Source organism: Octopus bimaculoides, chromosome 3 (assembly GCF_046866305.1).
Source record: "Octopus bimaculoides isolate indiv1 chromosome 3, ASM4686630v1, whole genome shotgun sequence".
Lineage (NCBI taxonomy): Eukaryota > Metazoa > Mollusca > Cephalopoda > Octopoda > Octopodidae > Octopus > Octopus bimaculoides.
The window spans coordinates 35,404,670-35,428,669 of record NC_142930.1 but is presented as its reverse complement, the minus strand read 5'-3'; the positions used below and the strand labels follow the sequence as shown (position 1 = coordinate 35,428,669).

Below are 24,000 nucleotides of genomic sequence, written 5' to 3'. Positions count from 1 at the left end.
ATTTCATTGTTTCATTGCCTATCTACCTGTCCCTACATTAACACATTAACTGAGCCATCCTTTCCAGAATTTCATCCCCGTGAAACTATGCATTTCTATGCATAGGGATCGGCGTATGGCAAAAATGCAGGCGTGACTGCGTGATAAGAAGTTTTCTTCGCAACGACATGGTTCCGTGTTCAGTAACACTGCGTGGCACCTTGGCCAAGTGTTTCGACTATTGTCTCGAATCGACCTAAGACCTGTGCGAGGATACGATAGACGGAAAGAATCCCTTCCTATTTATAAATGTGTGTGTGCGTTCGTGTGTGCGTGTGTGTGTGTGTGGGTGTGTGTGTGCATGTCTGTGTGTCCTTGTGTATGTGATTGTCTCCCACCACCGCTTGACAACCTGTGATGATGTGTTTACATCCCCGTAAGTTAACGGTTCGGCAAATAAGTCCGATAGAACAAGTGACAGAACCTAAAATATGTACTGGAGTTGATTCATTCGACAACAAATTATTTTACGCAGTGCCTCAGGATGGCCACTGTCAAATGATTGTAACAAGCTGTAGAAGCGGAACCATAACATTCGACTCGAGTCATATATAACGAACTATTCCAAATCGCTGTCAGAGTCGCCGCATAAATGAAATCAAGAACGGCTAGTTAGTACTGTGACGTTCTGTCATCCTGTCTGTCTCCTCTGTATACATATCTGTCCTCCAAACTAAATGGCCAAATTACTACCCTAACCGCATTTATGTTGAAATTTTCCTACCAATTTCTTAATATTTTTGAAATGCTTTCACTAAAGAAGTTTTGCGTAGTGGACGCATTTCTTATTATATATTTCCAAAATCTGAAATATGCGTTATAAATATGCAATAATTTTGCGACATCACAGCCGAGAACAGAATAACTGAAAGTTTGACTTACGGGAATTGAACGCTAGTATCTTAGTTAGTGGGTAAACATACTACCAAATACACCAAACTTTGTGTGCATCAGTTTACATATAATACAATAAACATAGAATTGAATGAGACATCTGTTTTTGCAGCAAGTCAATAATTGTTCACATTAACGTCTTTTTCTGAATTTACGCCGTATAATCAAATATTGACTTCAGTCTACTGTCTACCGTAAGAGTGAAACTTTTACGTACGTAACCTTCGGTTTTCGCTGTAAACAAATCGAATATATTTGGCAGATGTTCATGAAATGCCTATCGGGAGATTTCATTGCGTTTACTTCACCGTTATATTAGTAATACTACACTTTTCTCTTTTGGCCTTCAGTCTAATTACATACTGAACGTCTCTTTATTTGAGGAGTGGTGGTTTCGACATGTTTACATTTAATGTGAATGTTTAAAGTGATACAGATGACCGTAAGGCCCATAATGGATATATTGTCAAAATTGGTCAACTATTTCACATAACTTCCTTGGCATTACTAAGTATAACTAGTTCAAACCTTTTAGGCTATGTTCCCCACGCATTCCATCTAGATCATGCCACTTAATGAACGCTGCTCAATACTTTTGCTTACTAATACACATTGTCAGACCCCTAAGAAAAAAATTATAGGTACTTTCATTTCTTATCTCTGAGAATGCTTCAATTCATTCTATTTTTGTTTTCTATTTTTTTTTTTTTTTTTTCCACCGTTAAATCACACAGTTTTGCTTTCCGTTCACGATATAACATATTTTAATTTGAGACATTAAAGGAAACTCTACAAAGTCATACAGCATTCAATGAATAATAAAATATCTTCCAAATTACATTTTATTATCTGAATCATGAAAGTAAAATTCGGATACAACAGGTTGGATACGCAGAAAAAAGTAATTGTTGCATGGGGGAAAATTTAAGATAAACATCATCGTCATCACCACTGCCGCCGTCATTACCAACAACACCAACATCACTGCCATCACTGCCAACACTACCACCATCACATTTCTGTTGCACACACACATACACACAGTCATACACGCATATATATTTTTTTCTTTTTTTTTGGCACTCCGGCGCTTACGACGTCGAGGGATCCTTTGCGTCACATGAGCTCAAATCTCCTTCCATCTTCATCTAATCGTCCTCCTCTCTCCTCTCTTCCTCTCACACTTTCTTCCTTCCACCTTCTCCCTTCTTCGTCACCTCCCCCTACTTACACTACCCCTACACATTCCAGCCCTACCATCCCTATACATCCTATACCACCCCATCACTTCCTTTACACCACACTCCTACATACACCATCACTATCCCTACCCTACCCTTGCTTCCCCCACTCTCGCCTCTCCCACACCCCAACACCACGACACCAAACACCACCACACAACATCTTGCCACACAACACACCACCAAACCACACAGCACCATGCCACGCCACACCACATCCCACCACCCCGCATAAACTAGCACTGACCACTTCCCAGCACCCACACCATCATCCACATACCTACACATGCACAAGCTCACATGTACACACACGCACACGTTACCAGTCCCCATCCACCGCACATGCACGCTCTCACATACGCAAGCGCACCTTCATTTTGGGACCACAAGTACTATATTATCCCCCATTCTTCCTAGTACTCCTGTGTGACCGCTCTGTCCGGCATTCGCCATGACACTGGTTTTATTTATATAGCTGATATTAATCTAATAGTTGAAAAGGCTTCCTCGCGATCGTAAAGTCCCCTGTTAGATCATAATTCGCGGTACCTTGAACATATATTATTTCTTGCTGATTCTTCCTGATGATTGTGTTAAATGTTCAAATATCTGTGAAATATTTAGAAGTTTCAATGCTCGTACACTGAAATAGGTAGATCAGCTTATTGTACAAACGGAAATATTCATCAACAACGCCTACACAGGTTTCAGTTAAAATTGATATCTCATACTATGTTCTATGAAATCGGTTGATGAGTCAAGGCAAGAAACAATTATGTAACGGTCCTACTGTAGTGGTGCTTTCTCTAGATTTTACCTAAAAAAACATTATTGCCTTGTCACTACGGACTTGGAGTTGTTCCATGAGTTTTGATACGCTGCGACAAGATTTGGAGTGGTGACACGAGATTTGATGTGGTGACTTTTCATGGCACGACAATAAATTTGCTGTGGTGTTATGAGACGTAAAGCAGTACCACCAGAGATGAGGATCTACCCTGAGAGATTTACAGTGAGAGTTGCAATGGCATAATTCGCTTTCTAACCAAAAATGTTCAATTCACCTACGTCTCTTCCTTTATGGACTCAACACCTTTTGGGCATTAAATATCTAATTCATCTTTCCCGCAATATTAACGTAATTACTAGTAGTTCATCTAGTGTGTCAGTTCAACAGACAATATCTCTCTGTTTGTACTTGTGTTTTATAACTCAACCTCACACTAATGTGTACTACCTTTAACGCGTGATGTTGCTTTGATGCCATACATCATTATTACACTAGACACGCTTGCAATAACTTAAATGTTCTAATCCATTCAAGTTAAATATGGTCATAACATCGATGAATTATTTTTCAGGTTATCCATATCGCAACTTATTGAATCTCGCTCAATATTTGGCTACAAATCTTCTTCCATTTAATTGCTTTCTTCTATTATATAAATCATGAACATATTAACTTATTTAGATGGAAGCCTCGCTTTCTACATTTACTTATCTCTTTCTATTTTGATGAATTTGTCTACACACCAAATCGGTATAGAAGTTATCGTTCATAATAAGTAGTCTTAATTAGTTGTTAATTACTATTGTTATTTATATCTAGAGTTGGTTTAATGAGATTTGGAAGATAAATTGCCTAGTCTCTCTCTCTCTCTCTATCTCTCTCTCTCTCTCTCTCTCTTTCTCTCTCTCTCTCTCTCTCTCTCTCTCTCTCTCTTCTCTCTCTCTCTCTCTCTCTCTCTCTCTCTCTCTCTCTCTCTCTCTCTTGAAATTTATTTTACCAGTAATGGCACTGTTGACAATAAGAACATTATTGGTTTCTCTTTGCATAGCCAGAAAATTCTTATGATTATTCAGGGAACTTAACAGAATATCAGTTTAGTCGTGTTTCTTTACGTTCTGGTTTCAAATCTCACCGAGAGCCACTTCGTATTTCACTCATCTGTGTCCAATAAAATAAGTATCAGTCATTTTATGAAAACAGTCCAATCAAACATATTCTTCAGAATGTTAGTGTGCCTTGATTAACAACCATTATGATTCTGGGGAGCAAAATGAGAGTGTGTGCTATTGGTATATATGGTGTGTGAATTAGAGAGGTATGTGTAATGCTAGCAAATTGTTAGTTCACCGGCCCAAGAGGGACAAAAGACGAATTTTCTCGCTTTCGAAGTATTTGAACCCGATCTGAATATAATAGATCGCACAGTTTTGTTGTCATCATTGTCTTCGTTGCTCTCTGCTTGCTCCTTTCTTAGGGTCATTTTCACTCTACCACACATATGATCGAAGGTACCTCGTGTATTCTACTTGATATCAGGCATTGTGGAGATAGGACTAAATAATCAATGCCTCCTTCCTTTATAAGACGGTGGATGTGGTTTGATAGAGATTTGATTACTCGTTCTCGTAAGATATGCGTCAACATTGTTCTATGCAGAACCTTAATATAGGTTTCTGCATAGTTACACGTGTCAGTATATTTCATATGAAGGGTCCACCAGATTCCAGTTATTCTAATATCCTATTCGCACTTATCGTACACACCAGGGTGAAATATAGTAGCTAGCGGTGCAATGGAAACAAGGGTTGTAAACATATGATGCTAAATATATCCTGTTATTTTACGTCACGAGAATTATTTATTTCGTTCTAATTACCTACTTTTCGATTTATGTTCAAAGAAAGGAAAAGTTACTAATTTAATCCACACACATACACGCCCACACACACATACACATACATACATGCATACATAAATGCATACATGCATGCTTGTGGGCATGTATATTGACGTGCATCTGCGCAGTTATTGTCTACCATCAAATATTATACAGCACAGATTAGTCCGACGAAAAGGTAGAAAATTGTTTCACAATGTTTCGCGTTCTGGGATCGATCTCTGAACTATAACGTTGATTTTGAATCATAAGCATCTAAGCCGCACTGTTATTCACGTTCCTTGGAATTCACACACTAATATGACTTTGCCTTTCATTCTTTCGAGTTCGATAAACTAAGGACCAGTTGAGCATTGGCGTCGATGTAATCGATTTACCGCTTCTCCGAAATTGCAGGCCTTCTGCCAAAATTTGAAATCAATATCTCAGAATTCTATCTTCTCAAGTTGAATCAAAAATAAGGTGGCGAGGGGATTATGCTGTTACCTCTACAGAAATGTATTATATCTACAGAAATATAATTTATTTAGGAAGATATTTTCAGCTGTCAAACATTTACAATCAACATGTTAAGTCTTTGCGCTTTAACTGTCAGACTCTTGATTAATCGGCCACACTAATTTTTTCATATCTAACCACAACATATGGAATTTTCAGCAGTAGACATGACACTATACTATTATATGGTCTTTTAATATTGAAATAAGATTCTGACTTGTGCTTTCTGCCAATTAAAAATATTTCCTACACAAATCACTGAGCGAAATCGTCGGGAACAAGTTACAAACGAGAGTGCAATGCAACGCCCATTAAATCGAAGTCTCATAGACATGGCTTCACATTTCTGAATTATCTGTTACAGTGTACGTAGTATTTGCAGCCTCGTTTTATAATTGACAACTGAACTAATTTGTGTTCAAATTAGAGATATTTTATTTACTTTTTTCTTTCATTATTTTTTTCCAAAAAAAATTGATATCGAACAAAATGGTAGCAATGACATTCTGGAAGTACTAAGAAACATACACAGGATGAGTTATATGGTAATTACCTTCGTTATTATGTGTATATTTATTTTATTGGAGTAGAATGAGAACAAAGATCTTAAGATGTTTCTTGATCAATGGCAAAGAGAAAAAAGACAAATTATTACAGACTCGATAAATAAAATTCATCCATCTTTATAAAAGAAACCAAATTCTGTTTAAATATCTTTTGTCAACTGACCGTGAAGAATCTAATATAAATTGCTTTAGTTTACGTCTACATTTTAAACTTCATTCTGTCGCCCATTTCCCGGCTTCCCAATCGTATTGCTAATTTAAATTTTATCTTATTTCTTTATTTCATATTTGCTTGTTTTGTTAATGATGATTTATAGTTTTAGTCTTCAAATTCTTTTTTTAGCTTCTTTGAGTGTTTTTTAATGGAGGTAGAGTTACATACAATTAATTAAAATGTCAATGATAGTAAAGATAATTTAATTGGGTGTTTCGGCTTGCAGAATTTCCGTATTTCTATTTTTGTTAAACAACTACGAAATTACCAGACTAGAAAAAGTATCTATAATGAGCTTTGTGAAACATTAACAAGGATGTTTTGCAAAACATATAGAAAGTTTGACTAGAGATTTTATCGCATTCTATTTCTTCGTGAATCCAAATTATGTTTGCAGCAACTTTGCTTTCATTCTTCATCAGTGGATATAAATATGTGACTACAACTGTTAGTGGAGTGGATAAAATCTGGTACAGGTTAACACTTAATAATAGCTTCGAAGACTACTTAAAATTTGATATGAAAAACGGGTTAATATTCATGTGAATAAATGGGAACACGTTAAAGAGATACAGGTAACTTAAGCCTCATACATATCAATTACCCCTCATAATCTTTAACAAATAACCGAGTTAGTGGAGTGGATAAAATCTGGTACAGGTTAACACTTAATAATAGCTTCGAAGACTACTTAAAATTTGATATGAAAAACGGGTTAATATTCATGTGAATAAATGGGAACACGTTAAAGAGATACAGGTAACTTAAGCCTCATACATATCAATTACCCCTCATAATCTTTAACAAATAACCGAGTTTGTATTTCTAATATTGGTCCCGTTATTTACACAAAGGCACATGAACTACAGCAAGCTAATCATAAATTTCAGTTATATGAAATGTCTGCCAATCGTACAAATAAATGTGATTAATCTATTAGAAGTCTAAAGATACCCTCATTTCCGTACATATTACTATGCACTGAAGTGAAAAGACAAATATATGTAATAGCTGTAGGAAAAGCTGCAGGTCAGCAAATGGGGTAAAAATGCAGCTTTATTTGCGGCTCGTTATTAAGTGATGGTTACACTTATTAGTGAGTTGACTTCCAATATATCTAATATTTATAACATATAAATGCATGTATATTTTGACCGTGTAGTTTCTATGGTACTGGTCAGAATTAAGAGGTATTAGGGAAGAAGTAGTAACACACACATACACACACACACACACACAAACACACATACACGCACGCACGCACGCTCACGCACGCACGCACACACACACACACACACGCACACACACACACACACACACACACACACACACACACACACACACACGAATATATATATATATATATATATATAATATTATATTATAAGCTGTTTCGGTTCGAAGCTATTCTACTTCGTTTATAAATGTGGAGTAGAACATTATGAGGATTGCAGTGTACTGGATAGAGAAGAGGAGTAAATTATATGAGAATGTTAGTGACATAGAGGAAAATAGACAAAGGGCAAAACAGATAGAAGGTTAGAAAAATGTTGAGAGAGAAAGAGTAAATGGGAGGAGACAGATTAGGAGGGTGATAGATATTGATGACCAAAGAGAAAGAAACAGATACGAAGAGTATTACAGAAAATAAAAGAGTGGAAAAGAGAAAGAAAATAGAGCCTTAGAGACAATATCACTGAGAGAAAACAAAATGTAGAAAGTTGGAAAGAAAAGGTAGAAACAGCGATACATATCAACAAAGGGTTTTAGAGAGAGACGGGAGGGGCACAGCTGAAAGAGTAAGTGAGAATGGCAAAGATGGTGTGCGTATGGGATAGTTGAAAAGAGAGATTGAAAAGAAGAAAATAAAAGTAAATATAAATTTAACCAGAAAAACTGTATTTCATTTTTGTTTTTTTTTTATTGGGATTCTCTTTTACAGGTAAGTGCACATTTCGGCATTCTCTGTGGATTCTCAGATGAATCAATAAAGGGTAATATTATAAGATAGAAATACATACAATATAATTAAAGGAAGGAGAAACTAAAGACATTTCAAAGCAAGTAAATGATGAAAGATATTTCAAATATAATTTTGGCTAAAAATAATAGATAACAAGAAGAGTCATGTTTTATATCAACGAATGTGCAGTATTTGAAATTTGATAATCGAAAAATCAATGAATATTCTATATAAGACATGTTATGTTCCAAATTCAATCCATATCACCCCCTCCTCATTCGCTCTCTATTTTCAAACTATATAACTTCATGTTTGTCCTTATTTTCTTACTATATCCCTGCATATTTACTCATTTCTGTCTACATCAAAATCTTCTAACACTGTTTTCTAACTAAATCCCTCTCCCTCTCTCACTTTTCTTTTCTCTAACTGTCTCACAGACACACACAAACACGCATTCACACACACTCTCTCTCTCTCTCTCTCTAAATCGTTTCTCATTCTCTTTCTTTCTCCCTCCCCTTACTGTATTTTCCCTCTTTACTCTTTGCTATCTATACCACATCCTCCTTACAATATATTTTCTTCCTAGATCACTCCGTATTTACTCATTATATATCTCTCAATATCACTCGCGCTTTGGTTTATAATTTCAAATTATATCACTAGCTTCTTGCGTTTTCCTATCGTAATTCCTGCATCGTTACACTTTTCTATCTATATAACTCTCTTACTCCCTATATTTCAAGATAATTATTTCAGAAACTTTAACGTTTCTTGTAGGTTACATGTAAGAAACTATATATCCTGGTATAACAACGGTTTCGAAAAACAGTTCGTAAAACGAAAAACAAACTGGTTAAGAAACAGAGCAGCCACTCCAATGTCTCTAACATCCGAATATTTAACTGGGGTTCTTTTAAAATCTAAACTAAAAAGTAGAACTTCGGGGTTGATGAATAAAATTTTTTGGAGCATTAGTGAAATGTGTTATACAGTTTTGAATAGAAAACACGGTTGTAGGTCATGCCCCAAAACAGCTATATATAAAGAAAAGGGCAGCAGTTTCGGGGGAGGGAGCAGTCGATTACACTGACCTCAGTACTCAACTGGCATTTATTTTATCTACCCACGAAAGGATGAAAAGGCAAAGTTGACCTGGGCGGAATTTTAACTCAGAATGTAAAGACGAACGAAATGCCGCAAAGCGATTTGCCCAGTGCGGTAACAGTTCTGCCAGCTCGTCACCTTCGCTGGCCATAAATAATGAGTTATAACAAAGAAGCGCTCATGCCTATCTAAAGAACATTTGATCCATTTGTATTATAAACAACGACAAGATATAAACGTCATGGCCCTCACCTCGAGTTTATTGAATGTTAAATTCTTACAAAGGAACCAGATAGATGTGAATTGAAACATTATGGCGTTTATTCTTTCCCTAAAGCGGTAATTCACGTTATATTTGTATGCAGGTGGAATAATTCATATTTTCAGATATACTCATAACTTAGTAAGAAGGAATTCGAAAATGCTGCTCTATTTCCCATCTGACAAATAAAGTTACCTTGTTAATGCTATGAGCCATATATTTCCGTTATAGTTATGCTGTTTTTTTATACAGTTGTAAAGCTCTCCATTCAGTTCTGTTTTCATGAAAGCTATTTAATTATTATAAATGAATATGTATTCTACTTAGTAATTTATTTGTAAAATTTATTCCGACGTTTCACTCTTGAAGTTGCCAAACTTTACAGATTGTTGTATTTGCTGTTGTTGGTGCTGCTTTTGACACCATTGTTGTTACTGCTATTGATGCTGTTGTTGCTACTTTTAAAACTCATGCCGCTGCGGTCGTTATTCTGTCAGCTTCTAGCGCGCAACCATTTTTACATGTGAATTATTTTATTCACTGCACAGATATATTGTATATCATATGAATCACTTTTCTATCTTCAGCTGAATTTCTCACTCATATATCAGCTTAAATAAAATTTATCGTTATTGTTTAGATGTACCGAAAGGGAGGTGAATAGAAAAACAGTTCTGAGAAAGTATATGGCAAACTATACAGTACATGGCCTTCTGGAGCTCAGAACCTATGATAGCATTTAGGGTGGGAGAAGATTTGCATAGAATATTTTAAGTTATCTGCAGTGTTCATATAAACCCTTTCTGTGAGGAAGATGATGAACCCTTGGTTCAAGCGCGAAATTATTACATTATTTACATTTATAATTGACGGATATTTGTCCGGGCATATGGCTTAGTGGTTAAGAGCGCGGGTTACTAATCCCAAGATTCCGAGTTCGATTCGAGGCAGTGACCTGAATAATAATAATAATAATAATAATAATAATAATAATAATAATAATAATAATAATAACAACAACAACATCTAAAAATACCGAGAGCCCATGTTCGAAATTTCCTCAAGACACCTGACGAAGGCTGGAGGGTATATCAGCCGAAATGTTGTGTTAACAACAAACAAGATGAGGACAACTATCTGTCAATTGTAAATAATGTAAATAATGCACATAATTCATCATCTCTTAAATATAGAACTGCAAAAGTATTAGTACAGAAAAACAATTGCTGATCTTTATATCAAGAATAAGGATTTATAAAATAGATATTGACGTTGAGAATTACCAATAAATGCCCAGTGGTTCGATCTGTTGATCGAGTTATTTATTGAATTAGCATGTAAATGGTTGAATATACCGCAGTCATAATACCCTAAACGTAATTCGCAACATGATATAGTCAGACAAGCCTGTAACTTAGAATAAGCTTGATTCAATCCGAGAGTATTTCAACACAGTTTCCGTCAACCCGATTTCAAGTCAATTTCATAAAACTTGGATTGACTTTAAAACCAAACAGAAGACACTTGGACATAATGTTGAATAGTGAATCGAAACAAAAACATTCTGTTTCGGAAGCGAACTTCTAAACTATGCATCCGAAACAAAAAGTATCAGTAATATATTTTGGTATTCATTTTATTGATTAACCAGGGTGACGATTACCTGTTAGAGACTTATATGTTTGTGTCTCATTTTAAACGGTTTCATTTCGAGTCTAACTCACAACCTCACAGTATTGCATTTTCCTTGACTGAGAGATCTTAATTCCTATATTTATATGAGAAGCTGTTACTGATTACGTTTGAATAGAGAAACGTGTTGATAAGTTTCAATTGAATTTCACCCAAGGTTAGAACTCTTATGGCAGGTATCTCACTCTACGTGTTTTTTTAAAAATCTAATGATACAATAGATAATATAATCCTGAATATGTTTATGTAATGAAATGACGAGTTGACGGTCTCGGCTAAAACAATTTTCAGAATAGACCAATTAACTCATATTTGACCTAGGGTTAAACATCAATAACAACATGAACAAGGATTCTGTGCATATTAAACATTAAGTGGCATACTGGTTTGATTATATTTCTGATATAAACAACATTCTGCAATTTGAGTTTGTTTACATGATTTTGTAATTCTATAACCCGTCCATAAAAAACAATTTGCTTAAAACAGGTTGTGCAGTGATGCATATACTATTTCAAGGCTGATGCACTTTTGTTCAGTATATCACAACAGCATATAATGGAAATAGAATCTAAATGAAGATAAAATGAAGATAAAGTGCACGCCGTATTGTAAAGTAAGCTTGCACTCATGAAACATTATTGGTGATGGAATGTGTAGGCAACAAATGATATCAATGTTTGTTTGAGGGTTCGAGAACGGTCTGTACATACTTATTCTGCATGTGACATAGAAATCGTGGTACCATTAGTAAAACAGGTGGACAATAAATATAAAACATCGGACTACAGCTACGGTGGAAGGTATTCTGTCCATGACCATCCCGACATAGTTAATGACAAGAATGAGGAAAAGGTTTTCCGTGTGTTGTATGACGGTTGAGTGGAATTGAGATGAATTTAATTTGCAACTTGGGAAGGCGATTATATCAGGATAAGGATAAGTGTTTCTAAAATTTAGGACAATAAGTGTGTGTGTGTGTGTGTGTGTGTGTGTGTGTGTGTGTGTGTGTGTGTGTGTGTGTGTGTGTGTGCATTCATGTGAGTGTGTGTGTGTATGTGTGTGTGTGTGTGTGTGTGCATTCGTGTGTGTGTGTGTGTGTGTGTGTGTGTGTGTGTGTAGTGTACATTTTTGTGTTGTATTTGTCTCCAATCGCTTGATAACTGCTGTTGGTCCCTTCATTTACCTGTGACCTAGCGAATCAACTTAAGAGACTGCTAAAATAATTTGAAGTCTTAAATGAATAAGTACTGGGATGAATTTGTTTGACAAATCCCTTTCAAGGCGGTATCCTAGCATCTCTGCAGTCTAATAATCGAAAAAATTGAAAGATATCAAAGAAAATTGTAAAAAGGCTAAATCTAAGAAACAAAACGCACCACTGAATAAGTGGTAAAGAGCTAATAAGGAAACCTACTACATACCAGTACCTGGTAAAGCTGAACAGTGCTGCTTCATACGAGGAGACCCAACTCTCGTCAACTGTGATGATCCTCGACATGAAGGATGAGTCATCAGTGGTACGCTGACGGAGCACTTGGCAATCTTCGACCCGATGTTCTTTTTGTTCAGTGGTCAGCAAACAGGATCAAACTTGGTAGAGACACACCGCATGTTCAATTCAGGCGTTTTGATTGCTTGCACAGACCCATACGACAGACCAACAACATCAGCAATGTCGTTGATTGTCCACCAACGATCCTCATGCACAAGCTGATGAATTTTCTCCACATCCCGAGGTGACGATCGTGGAAGGTTTTCCAGCAAGGTTCTTCTTCTCTTGAAGTGCCCAAGACACTCCAAACATGCATACAACCCTTTGCTTAGTCGCTGTAAGCTTGCCGAAGCATGTTCAATGTCTTTGTAGCAGACGTCCGAAGTTTAACGCAAAATTTCATTTTGGCTTTTTCTTCCTGCTTCCTGTCGATGACAAAATCGCAGACTACAGCATAAAAGTAATCACAAAAACACATATTTCACAACTTCCAAAGTAAACACAGCAATGTTACTTAGCACACTGCATCATAAAGGTCACTGCTAGCTCTTCTGTGCAAGCAACTGTGTGCTGTCATCTGTTGGCGCGTTATAGAACTAGTCCGAGAACTTTTTGATAGGTGGAATGTAAGAAACAGTTGATAATTGTATCTCAGCTAGCTCATGCTAAGAAATAATGCATCTGCTGGCAAAGTTTGAGACTTCCACATATGGACAATCATGCCAGCGTTATGTAATAACAGCAGGATATATGCTTTATAGTACGGACCAAAGGAAGCCATGGACATACAGCCTACAAGAAACTCAGAATCTTTCCAATTTGAACTTCAATAAGGCAAACTGGAAACAGATTGAGAAAGAGATCCTCAAACAAAACTGGCCTAAATGTCTCTCCTCACCGGACATCGACATGAAACTTAAACAATTCATGTCTGTAATGCAAGCTATATGTTACAAATGTGTCCCGGAGATAAAGGCCACTGTACACAAGAACAAAATCCCCAGGGAGAGGAAAATTCTTATGAGACGGCGGACAAAAGTTTCAAATCGCCTAAACAAACAAATTGAAAGCAGTGAAAAGTCCCGCCTGAAAATACAACTGCTGGAGATTGAAAAAAATCTGCAACTCTCCTACGAAAAAGAAAGAGCAGACAAAGAAGCCTGGGCTATAGACAATATAAAATCTAACCCCAGAGATTTCTACAAGTTTGCCATTGAAACAGCTTCAGTGCACTGCAGGATAGGGCCACTACTTGAAAAAGATGGTGCACTAACAGGAAACCCAAGGAGGATAAGTGAAATACTAAATGATCAATTCAAAAGTGTTTTCACTTCACCCCTAGGGCACTTTCAAGTCAGCAATCCAACTGACTTTTTTACCACTGCAGATATAAAAGCAGAGGCAATGATGTTTGATTACATCAATATAAAGGAAGACGATGTAATAAGGGCTATAGATGAATTGAACCCAAACTCAGCTACTCGCCCTGATGGATTCCCAGCAATCCTTCTAAATGTATGTAAACGAGTCCTAGCAAGACCACTGCAGTCCCTCTTTCAGAGCTTCCTTGCATCTGGCAAACTCCCAAGAAAACTGAAAGAGGGGAAAATATGCCCTATTCATAAAGGAGGTAGCAGAGCGGAGGCCAAGAACTACAGACCTATCTCTCTTACCTCAGACATCAGCAAGGTCATGGACCGAATAGTCAGAAGAAAACGAATCGCCTTCCTTGAAGAAAATGACTTGCTGCCTGACACCCAACATGGTTTCCGACCAGGAAGAAGCTGCCTGACTCAGCTCTTACAACACTATGACGGGGTGCTGAAACAGCTACTTAACCACTCAAATGTGGAAGTGATATATCTCGACTTTGCAAAGGCCTTTGATAAAGTTGATCATGGAATGATATGTCACAAACTTCGTGATCTCAGCATAGTTGGAAAATTGGGAGAATGGCTTCATGACTTTCTGAAGGATAGAAGTCAGGTGGTAGTAGCCAATGGGGCCACCTCCAATGACACACAAATAGTGAGCGGTGTTCCGCAAGGCACTGTTTTGGGACCATTACTGTTCATAATGGCCCTCTCAGACATGCCCTCAGCCACACAGAGAGCCACGGTCACAAGTTATGCAGATGACACAAAAGTCTCACACGTAATACAGAACCCTGAAGGCACTATGCACCTGCAATGTGAGCTGGATGAAATATACAAGTGGGCTGAAAAAAATAACAAGCAGTTTAATGCTGAAAAGGTTCAAGCCTTATGCTATCAGCATGCAAGACTAAATGCAGAACCCATGAAATACACTGGACCTGGAGGGACTGCAATCCCAGAGGCAGAGACAGTGCGAGACCTGGGCATTTACATGAGTAATAATGCATCCTTTCATGTTCATGTTGCTAAATTGTCAATGAAATGCAGGCGACTGACCGGATGGATTCTAAGGACTTTTAGAACAAGAGATCAAGAAACCATGATGGTGCTCTGGAAGACACTTGTTCTAAGCCACTTTGACTATTGCTTTCAGCTATGGTCACCAACCAGTGTCAAATTAATCTCAGAACTTGAGGCAATCCAACGAAGCTACACGAAGAAGATAGCCTCTATGCAGCATATAAGCTATTGGGAAAGACTCAAGAGGTTAAGACTCTATTCTTTAGAGCGTAGACGAGAAAGATATGCCATAATATACATCTGGAAGATCCTCGAAGGTATTGTCCCAAACTTTAGCATCGAAAGTTACACAAATAAAAGAACTGGACGCCATTGCATAGTGCCAAGGACTCCAAATTTGCCATCAAGATGTAGGACAAGATACTGTAATTGCCTGGGCGTCAAAGGTCCACAGCTCTTCAATATCCTCCCGAAGGACCTGAGAGACCTGCATGCGGTGGATGTAGGTGTCTTCAAGACAAGGCTGGACCTCTTCCTGTCAGGTGTCCCAGATGAACCAACTACACGGCAGGAGGCGCAGATGAGAGCAGCTGCATCAAACTCTCTCATGCACCAAATGTCAATTCCTGAAGTAAAATTCGTGAAGTAAAATTGTGTAGCAACACAAAATGGCGGAGCCCCAGCATGGCCACGGCTCATGAGCTGAAACTGGATAAGATGAAAATGAAATGAAATATGACGAGACAACAAATCTACGAAATTAATCCCATACTGAGACAGCAGTCTTAGTCTATAACTACAGATACAAATATCTAGACGTGGATGAAAGTGATAATATAAAAGACAAGGAAATGAAAGGGGAAATTGTGAAATAGTATAACAGAAGGGTCATATTAATATAAAATAGTGAGTTCACAGATAACAATACGTTAATAAGTAGCTGATAAAATAAAAGAGAAATCAAAGAGAAAATTAGAAAGGAGTACAACACTCGGGTCAGATTATATAGAAAAGTGAATTCAGTTATAACAATAGGACAATAAATACAAAAAGAAACTATTTTCCCTGTATTTATAAAGAAACAATAAAGTGCAAATGGGAAGATATGAAGATAACTTCACTGGAAAAGAATCATTTGAAGTTGAACATACAGTAGAACGGATTTCAAATCAAATAACTGAAAAATCGAAATTTACACAAAAGGCAAAAAATGAGAGGGAAATCGATCCAATTTCCATCTCATAGCGATGGAAAAACAGACCTGATTTCAGGTACACAGGACCAACTTATAGCAACATAAATCTATAAGAACATAGTCATAAGCATGTGACTCTGCAAGCAGAAAAATATGACAATCTATCACAATCTCGACGCCTAGTCTTCGCAATGCTTAACTTTATATGCAAACACTCTCGAATTAGCCGTTATGCCTATTATGTAATATATTAGCGTTCCAGCCTGTACATTGAGAAAACGCTTGTATTAGCATGTAACAAACAGAGCATATATAAATTAGACTTAGAAACGCTATATGAGCCAGAGAAAGGAAAATCAAGTATATGATAATGACAGTAATCTGACAGGGGTTCCGATCATGTCTAACTATAATATTTTCTATAAGAAATTTTAAAATTTACAACACCATGAAACTACATGGAATTCTTATTTTTATGTTAAATATAAAACACAATTCTGGGTAGGAAGTGAAGACAGTCCTAATCATATTTTGAGGACAAGAGATGATTAAATAAAAGACTGGACAAAAGGTATATAGCATGGCATAGAACTGTGCACAGAGGCAGAAAATTAGTTCTGCTTATTACGGCTCTCATCCTATACAAGTTACGTCGAATTCAATATCATAATTTATATCCCTAATATTTTTCGCAACTCACACAAAACGTAATTTACACGACCAAACTGGCACTACGTCTGTTTCGACGATGAGGGTTCCAGTTGATTCAATCAACAGAACATCCTGTTCGTGAATTTAACGTGCAGATGGCTGAGTACTCCACAGTCATGTGAACCCTTCAAGTAGATCTCAGAGAGATTCAACGTGAAACATAATGTGATAAGGCTGGTCTTTTAAAATGTGGGTACAACACGTTTTTGCCAGCTGAGTGGAGTGGACTGCAACAACGTGAAATAAAGCAACTTGCTCAAGGACAACGTGCCGCTGGGAATCGAAACCAAGACCTTGTAATCATGAGCCCTCACCACTAAGCCATGCGCTTTCAATTACCGAACCAACACCTACTAAATCAGGACAATCCACACAGACCGTACGTTAAAAGATCAACACCTACAGAACCAAAACAAAGTACCTTGTAAGTAATTCACATGATCAACACCCACTTAATCTACGCATTCAATGCATTGAAACAATTCATCGGATACATTCATAATTTATACAATAAACGCCCAATAAAGTAATACATTATTACATACAACTAGAAGATCGAGATTCGGTATCACATATGACGCGCCATCAACAGCGCTTATACAACTGCACATTATGTTATAACATATCAAGGCGACCAGCTGTCAGAATCGTTACCATGCTGAGCAAAATGCTTCGTGGCACTTGGTCCATTTTCACGTTCTGACTACAAATTCAGATGTGGTCCACTTTACCTTTCGTCCTTTTAGGATCGATAAAATAAATACCTGCTACTTACCCCAACCCCCCGAACTTGCTAGCCTTGTACCAAAATTTTAAATCGATATAATTTAACATACCCCATACAAACATAATTTATATAATCACAACCGTATGCTCTTACACATTACGCCATTCACTCCTGAAGTGTTCTTCACAAAACTCACGCAGCAGAATAGCGCAGAACACATTACACATTCTCAGCGCAGGAAACACGTAAAATACCAATGTAGCACTCAAAGCAATGCAGTTTATGTAATATACCGGCATTATTCTACTTTCACAAAAATTGCGCACACCTCACGAACACGGATACATCTAGTGTTGCATAATGATATCGGTTTTGGCGGTAGTTGTTGTGGTATTGATGATAACGATGACGATGATGAGGAGGAGGGAAGATGACAACGACTACGATGTTAATGATGAAAATGATGATGATGATGATGGCGAGACGACGACGATAATAATGATGATGTTGATGATGGTGATGACGATGATGATGATGATGGTGATGATGATGATGATGATGATGATGGTGATGATGATGATGATGATGATGAGTGTTGCTGGTTAAATTACTCGTAACCGTATACGTTTTCGAAAACTAGTTTCATGAAAACCCTAACGCAATATTACGCAACAGGGGGCGCTTCGAGCAAGCGGAAATAGCTCCAGACCCGAGAGAATGAAGGAATATGACTACAACAGTGGAAACACAGATTGTGTTTCAGAAAGATAAAACGGCAACAGACAAGGCCGTTAGTAATAGAAGGGATTGCCTTCGATATTTAGCTGAAGTTATTGATTTCAACTACATGTGATGTGTATTGCAAAGTGTGACTAATTAATTGATTGAAATATATACCCCGAAGTCAGCAACTTTATATATACAGGAAATGGTGCGTGAAAAGGTTAACAAGTAAAGAAAACAAATATTGACAAGTAGTTAAGGAGAGAGTGAGATGTGTAGTGTGCCGCAGGAAGTACCGTGAGGTAATCCATTACGTCATTTTACCTTGTAGTTGAAATGCCATAGTTGAAAAGATTTCTTTCTCTCATTTTTTTTCTACATCGATAAAATAGGCACCAGCCAATAGAAGCTTACTATTAAATATATAGTATTGAAGTAAATCAATAGATTAGAACATAGTTAATTTATATGGATATTTGTAGGCTTCGGTATGTGTGAATTTGTTTGTGTTGTGTGTGTGAATGTGTGTGTGTATACGCGTGTGTATGTGTCACTGTGTGTGTATGTGTGTGTGTGTGTGTGTGTGTGTGTGCGTTAACGCATGCAGGTATAGATAAAGAATACACACACACACAGACACGTACATATATATTTATATATATAATCAAGTGAATAATAACCCACGGTTGATAATTGTCAGCTTATTACACCCGTTTCTTACGCATCATTTTAACAGAAGAATGAGAACATTACTCCATTACAAGATATCATAACCATCAGATGAAACGTAATTTTACAAACAGAATAATACCAGAAGAATACAGCAGGGGTGTGGCTGAAGTCTATCGAAGCGAACAATGAAATAGGAGATTGACCAACATCGTTGGCGTTGAGGTTAGGAATACAGTTCGTGAAAGTGTGTAATATGATATCTAAGATCAGCGACTCGGGCGAGATGGGAGTTTGCTAGACTGGTTCTTAGGTAGGCTGAAGTGGGCTGTAGATAATATTTTATATTTGATTTCAGTTGGGTCATCATTAGGGTCGCTAAACCGTACTTAAAGAGCAGGTATGGATGCAGGCTTAGCTGCATGGAGTTGTTTGAAATTTTAGAGAGATCGAATAGTGAAAATCTACTAAATTATAAGCTAGACCTTTTTCTTCCCTATATACATAAGGCTACCCGAACTTTTAAATATTTTAAGGTCATTAAACAACATCTATAATAGCTCATAATCTAGGGCCAATCTAATTTACTCCCTCTATTGTTGATCGAATAGTGGATCGATCTGCCTATTTATTTTTTGAGTTCTTCTAGTCTCGTATTTCTTCATTTCTTTCTTACCGCTCTTACTATACTTGCATGATATACAATATTGAAGGCACTAACCATTCTATCTGTGATGTACACAGTATTATGCAATAGGAATAGCAAATATATCTAACCTAGAAGTAGCAGCCTGCAAACACTAGCCAGTTCTTTTCAAGTTCTTACACTAAGATGCAGTTATTTTGTGCTGCGCTTGTTAAATAATAGATGGGACATATTATCTAAACCTCTTACCCGCAGCTATTGTCCGGTGTTGATTTACCTGATTCATACAATAGTGCTTATACTACCTAATCATATGTATATATATATATATATACAGATAAATATACAAATTTATATATATATATATATACACCCTTATATATAGTGAAGGTGCGTAGCTTACTGGTCACGTATTTGGCTCGCGATCGTAAGGTCTTTAGTTCGATTCCCGATGGCGTGTTGCTCCAGTTCTCTAGCTGATTCACTACGTTCATTATGTTGAATGTGTTGAATCTATAGTTCTGTATCAGATACCGATCTTACGAAAGTAAAGGTACCACTGAACCAGCAATGTATGAATAAACAGATTACCTAGCTTGAATGTACGACTAAGCAAAGTACCTACCTTGAATACTTGCAAGATAATGGACTCAGCGACTGAATGGCAGATTCATTGTTTCAAACTAGGAGTAGATTTGGGTTCAAAATTTCAGAATGAGATTTCCATAAATTTTTGCAGGATTAGAAGCTAAAACATAAGTCATATACACTTAGTAATAGTTAGTAATAATGGGTCCCACGCTTCATTCTAGTGTCCAGTGTAATATGACGCGGGGCACTTAACTAGGGATGGCTAACGTGCGAAATACGAGCCAACTAATAACAAAAATAATAAGCAGAAAATAGGTGTGGCATGAAAGGTTTTAAAGAATAAATATGCGTTTCAACAAAATGTCTAAATAATTGCATAACAGAAGTAGAAACATAATGCAATCGTGTATTTTATCTTTACTGTATCCTAGGAAACATGTGAAGTGAAATGCATCATTGAATAATACATGTATTTACCGAGGCATTTTACTGAAATGCGTAAATCCTACAAGTGCTGTATAACGCACCTGTTATTTTCGGTTTATTTTCTATTACATATATATATATATATATATATATATATATATATATATATACACTGTTTTATATATTTGTAAACATATATGTATGTGTGTGTTGTGTGTGTGTGTGTATGTGTGTGTGTGTGTATGTGTGTGTGTGTGTGTGTGTGTGTGTGTGCGTGCGTGCGCGCGTATGTTCAGAGCGAGAAAAGGAAAAGTGTTTCAGAGTCGTTTCGTACAAATTCATACTTTATACAAGCATTGAAAATAATAAATGCTTTAATGCGCCAATTTATTAAGTTATCAGTGTATTATGAAAACAACTGAGTGCTTAAATTGCCGTTCAATTAACATTCTGATTTCATCTTTTAAGAACTCAAATATAAGACACCATTGAATTATTGAAAAATATTTCTAGTAATCATCAAGGCTAGACGACATTCTCTTCTCTTCATAAAAATTGCGGAATTTCTGCAGCATTCTTTTATCATAGTTCTATGGAATAACTCATTTTTCAATTCCGTTCCATTTCTATGACATTGATCGTTATCATGATCGGTAATCATTTACTATATGAAGGAATATCGCGCACATATGAATGTTGTTTTACAAGCTCACATCTGTTCCTGAAAGACAATCGGGCGTAAGTAAAAGTTACATATATATATACGCATTCATATCAGCGAATCGCAAGAGAAATTCTACAAGTTAGGCCAACCGACGGGAGACCATGTTGTAGACCAAGAACGAGATGGCTGAATTATATACATTGTCACAATTCGTCACACTAGACAATCCAGCTGGATAGTTCACGTAGGATGCTATGAAGAGGGGTTAGGCTTACACTTGAGAACCTGTAAGGAATAGAGTGCGAAGGAAATGGCTAGCTGGAAATACAGGGGTTGGACAAAATAATGGAAACACATTAAAATTTGAAACAAGTTTATTTTAATATGGGGTAGGACCGCATTTGGCAGTAATTACAGTTTTAATTCTAGGACGTTTGAATTGTTTACAAAAGAATATTTGTCCATTCTTCAGCTAAAACAGTCTCCAGTTCTGGTAATGATGATGATAGAGGATATCGACTCCTTACTTGTTTTTCTAAAATGCGCCGTGAATTGGTGCATTATCATCCTGAAAGATTGTTTCCCTCCTGAAAGTTCCGCAATCATAGGATGAATTTGATCAGATAAAATACTTAAATAGCCTTGACTATTAATTCTGCCACGAAGGGAAACCATTAGGCAGGCAGATTTGTAAGAGACAGCCTCCGAGATCATCACAGATCCTCCTCCATGTTTAACAGTTGGTAGAAAGCAGTCTGGGTCAAATGCCTTGTTTGGCTGTCTCCCCACGTATACTCGGCCTGTGGTCGGAAATAAGGTAAAGGATGACTCGTCCAAGAAAATAACATTCTTCCACTGCTCTAGGGACCAATTTTGTAGGTTTTTATTCCACTCCAAATTTTGCGTTCATGAAAGTAGTGATTTTCTGATTGCAGCTCTCGCATGAAATCTAGCTTTGTCCAGCTCCTGGCGAACAGTCTTTGTGGAAACTGGGTTCTCGAGGTGGTCACTAAGCTTCGCAGTAATTTTGGGAGCTGTACTTATGTGATCCTTTCTAAAAATTCGTGTAAACGTGTCCAACAGTCCCTATCTGAAAGTTTTGTCTTCTTTTCCGGAGTTTTGTTTCGACGAGGAGGTTTTGAGGTCTTTCTCAACATTTAGACAATAATCTAGTTGTACGTATTTGTTTAAATGTTTTATTATATATATACAGTAAAACCTCACATGAAAAGGACCCGCTTTACGAGATCCCGGAATTACGAGTTTAATTTTATAATAAATATAAAAAGTTAAACAGCCATTTTGTGTGTAGCAACGTCGCAACATGTGGCAAGATTGGTTCTGAAGCCTCTACACAGCGACGGAGTAAAATGACGGCATAAACTTTCATTGCTACTATAGGAAATTATTGCTCTGCTTTACAAGTCTTCGCTTCACCAGCGGTCTCCGGGGACGAATTAACTCATATATCGAGAAATTACTGTGTATATATATATATATATATATATATATATATATATATATATATATATATATATATATATATATATATATATATATATATATACAGAGACTGGACTGAAAACACCAATGTGAATTCATAACACACACAATAAACAAATAACACAGAGTATCGGACATGAAAATGTTGAAGTCACCTGAATATACATTTAAAACTCCAACAATATTACAACCCATAAACTAATAACTTAAACAAAAGAGCCGACATTAAAATACGAAAGGATGTATCCCCTATCTTCTAACAATTAACAAACCCTATGATGTGACGAAACATTTTTTCCATCTGTGATTGTACAATTAAGCTACAAACGAAATGTATTAAAACATAATTTTTTTACTTTTCTTAAGAGATCAAAGTGATTATTTTTCTGAATTAAGAATATACAAACACGCATACATACATACATACATACATACTAACATATATATACATACATACATATATATATATATATATATATATATATATATATATATATATATATATATATATATATATATATATATATATATATATATATATATATATATATATATATATATATACAGAAAGACAGACAAATAGATAGATAGATATTGAAGCATTGATCATAGAACAAACATCAATTTCGAGTTAACGACTTTATATATAACACCATACCTCCAAACATTTGATCATATATAAATATTACCATATTTCTTAAATAAAGTATATGTATATATAAAAAAAGACAGCGATTGAGTAAAATGACAGGATAAAATTTCATTGCTACTATGCTAAATTATTACTGTTTTACTAGTTTTCGCTTCACGAGCAGTCTCCGGGGATGAATTAACTCATACAACGAGAAATTAGTGTAGATATATATATATATATATATGTGTGCTTCACTTGATTTTGTGGAACGCTTTTTGCGCCTAGATTCCAACCTACCATGGTTTTTATGAAATGAACTTTTTTGACGTACTCCTTTGTTTGAGGGGAGTGATAAAATCTTTTTAGTTGATTAATATTTTATTTTATTTTATTTAGATTTTTAGTAGCATGACATGCTTTAGAATCTTTAGTCGATTCAATATACCTTTTTGAT

General features: G+C 36.4%; 1 protein-coding gene across 1 annotated transcript in view; it reads left to right on the top strand.

Annotated features, from left to right (window-relative positions):
- LOC106871529 (muscarinic acetylcholine receptor gar-2) overlaps positions 1-24,000 on the top strand; it is an 802,994-nt gene that overhangs the window by 466,309 nt on the left and 312,685 nt on the right.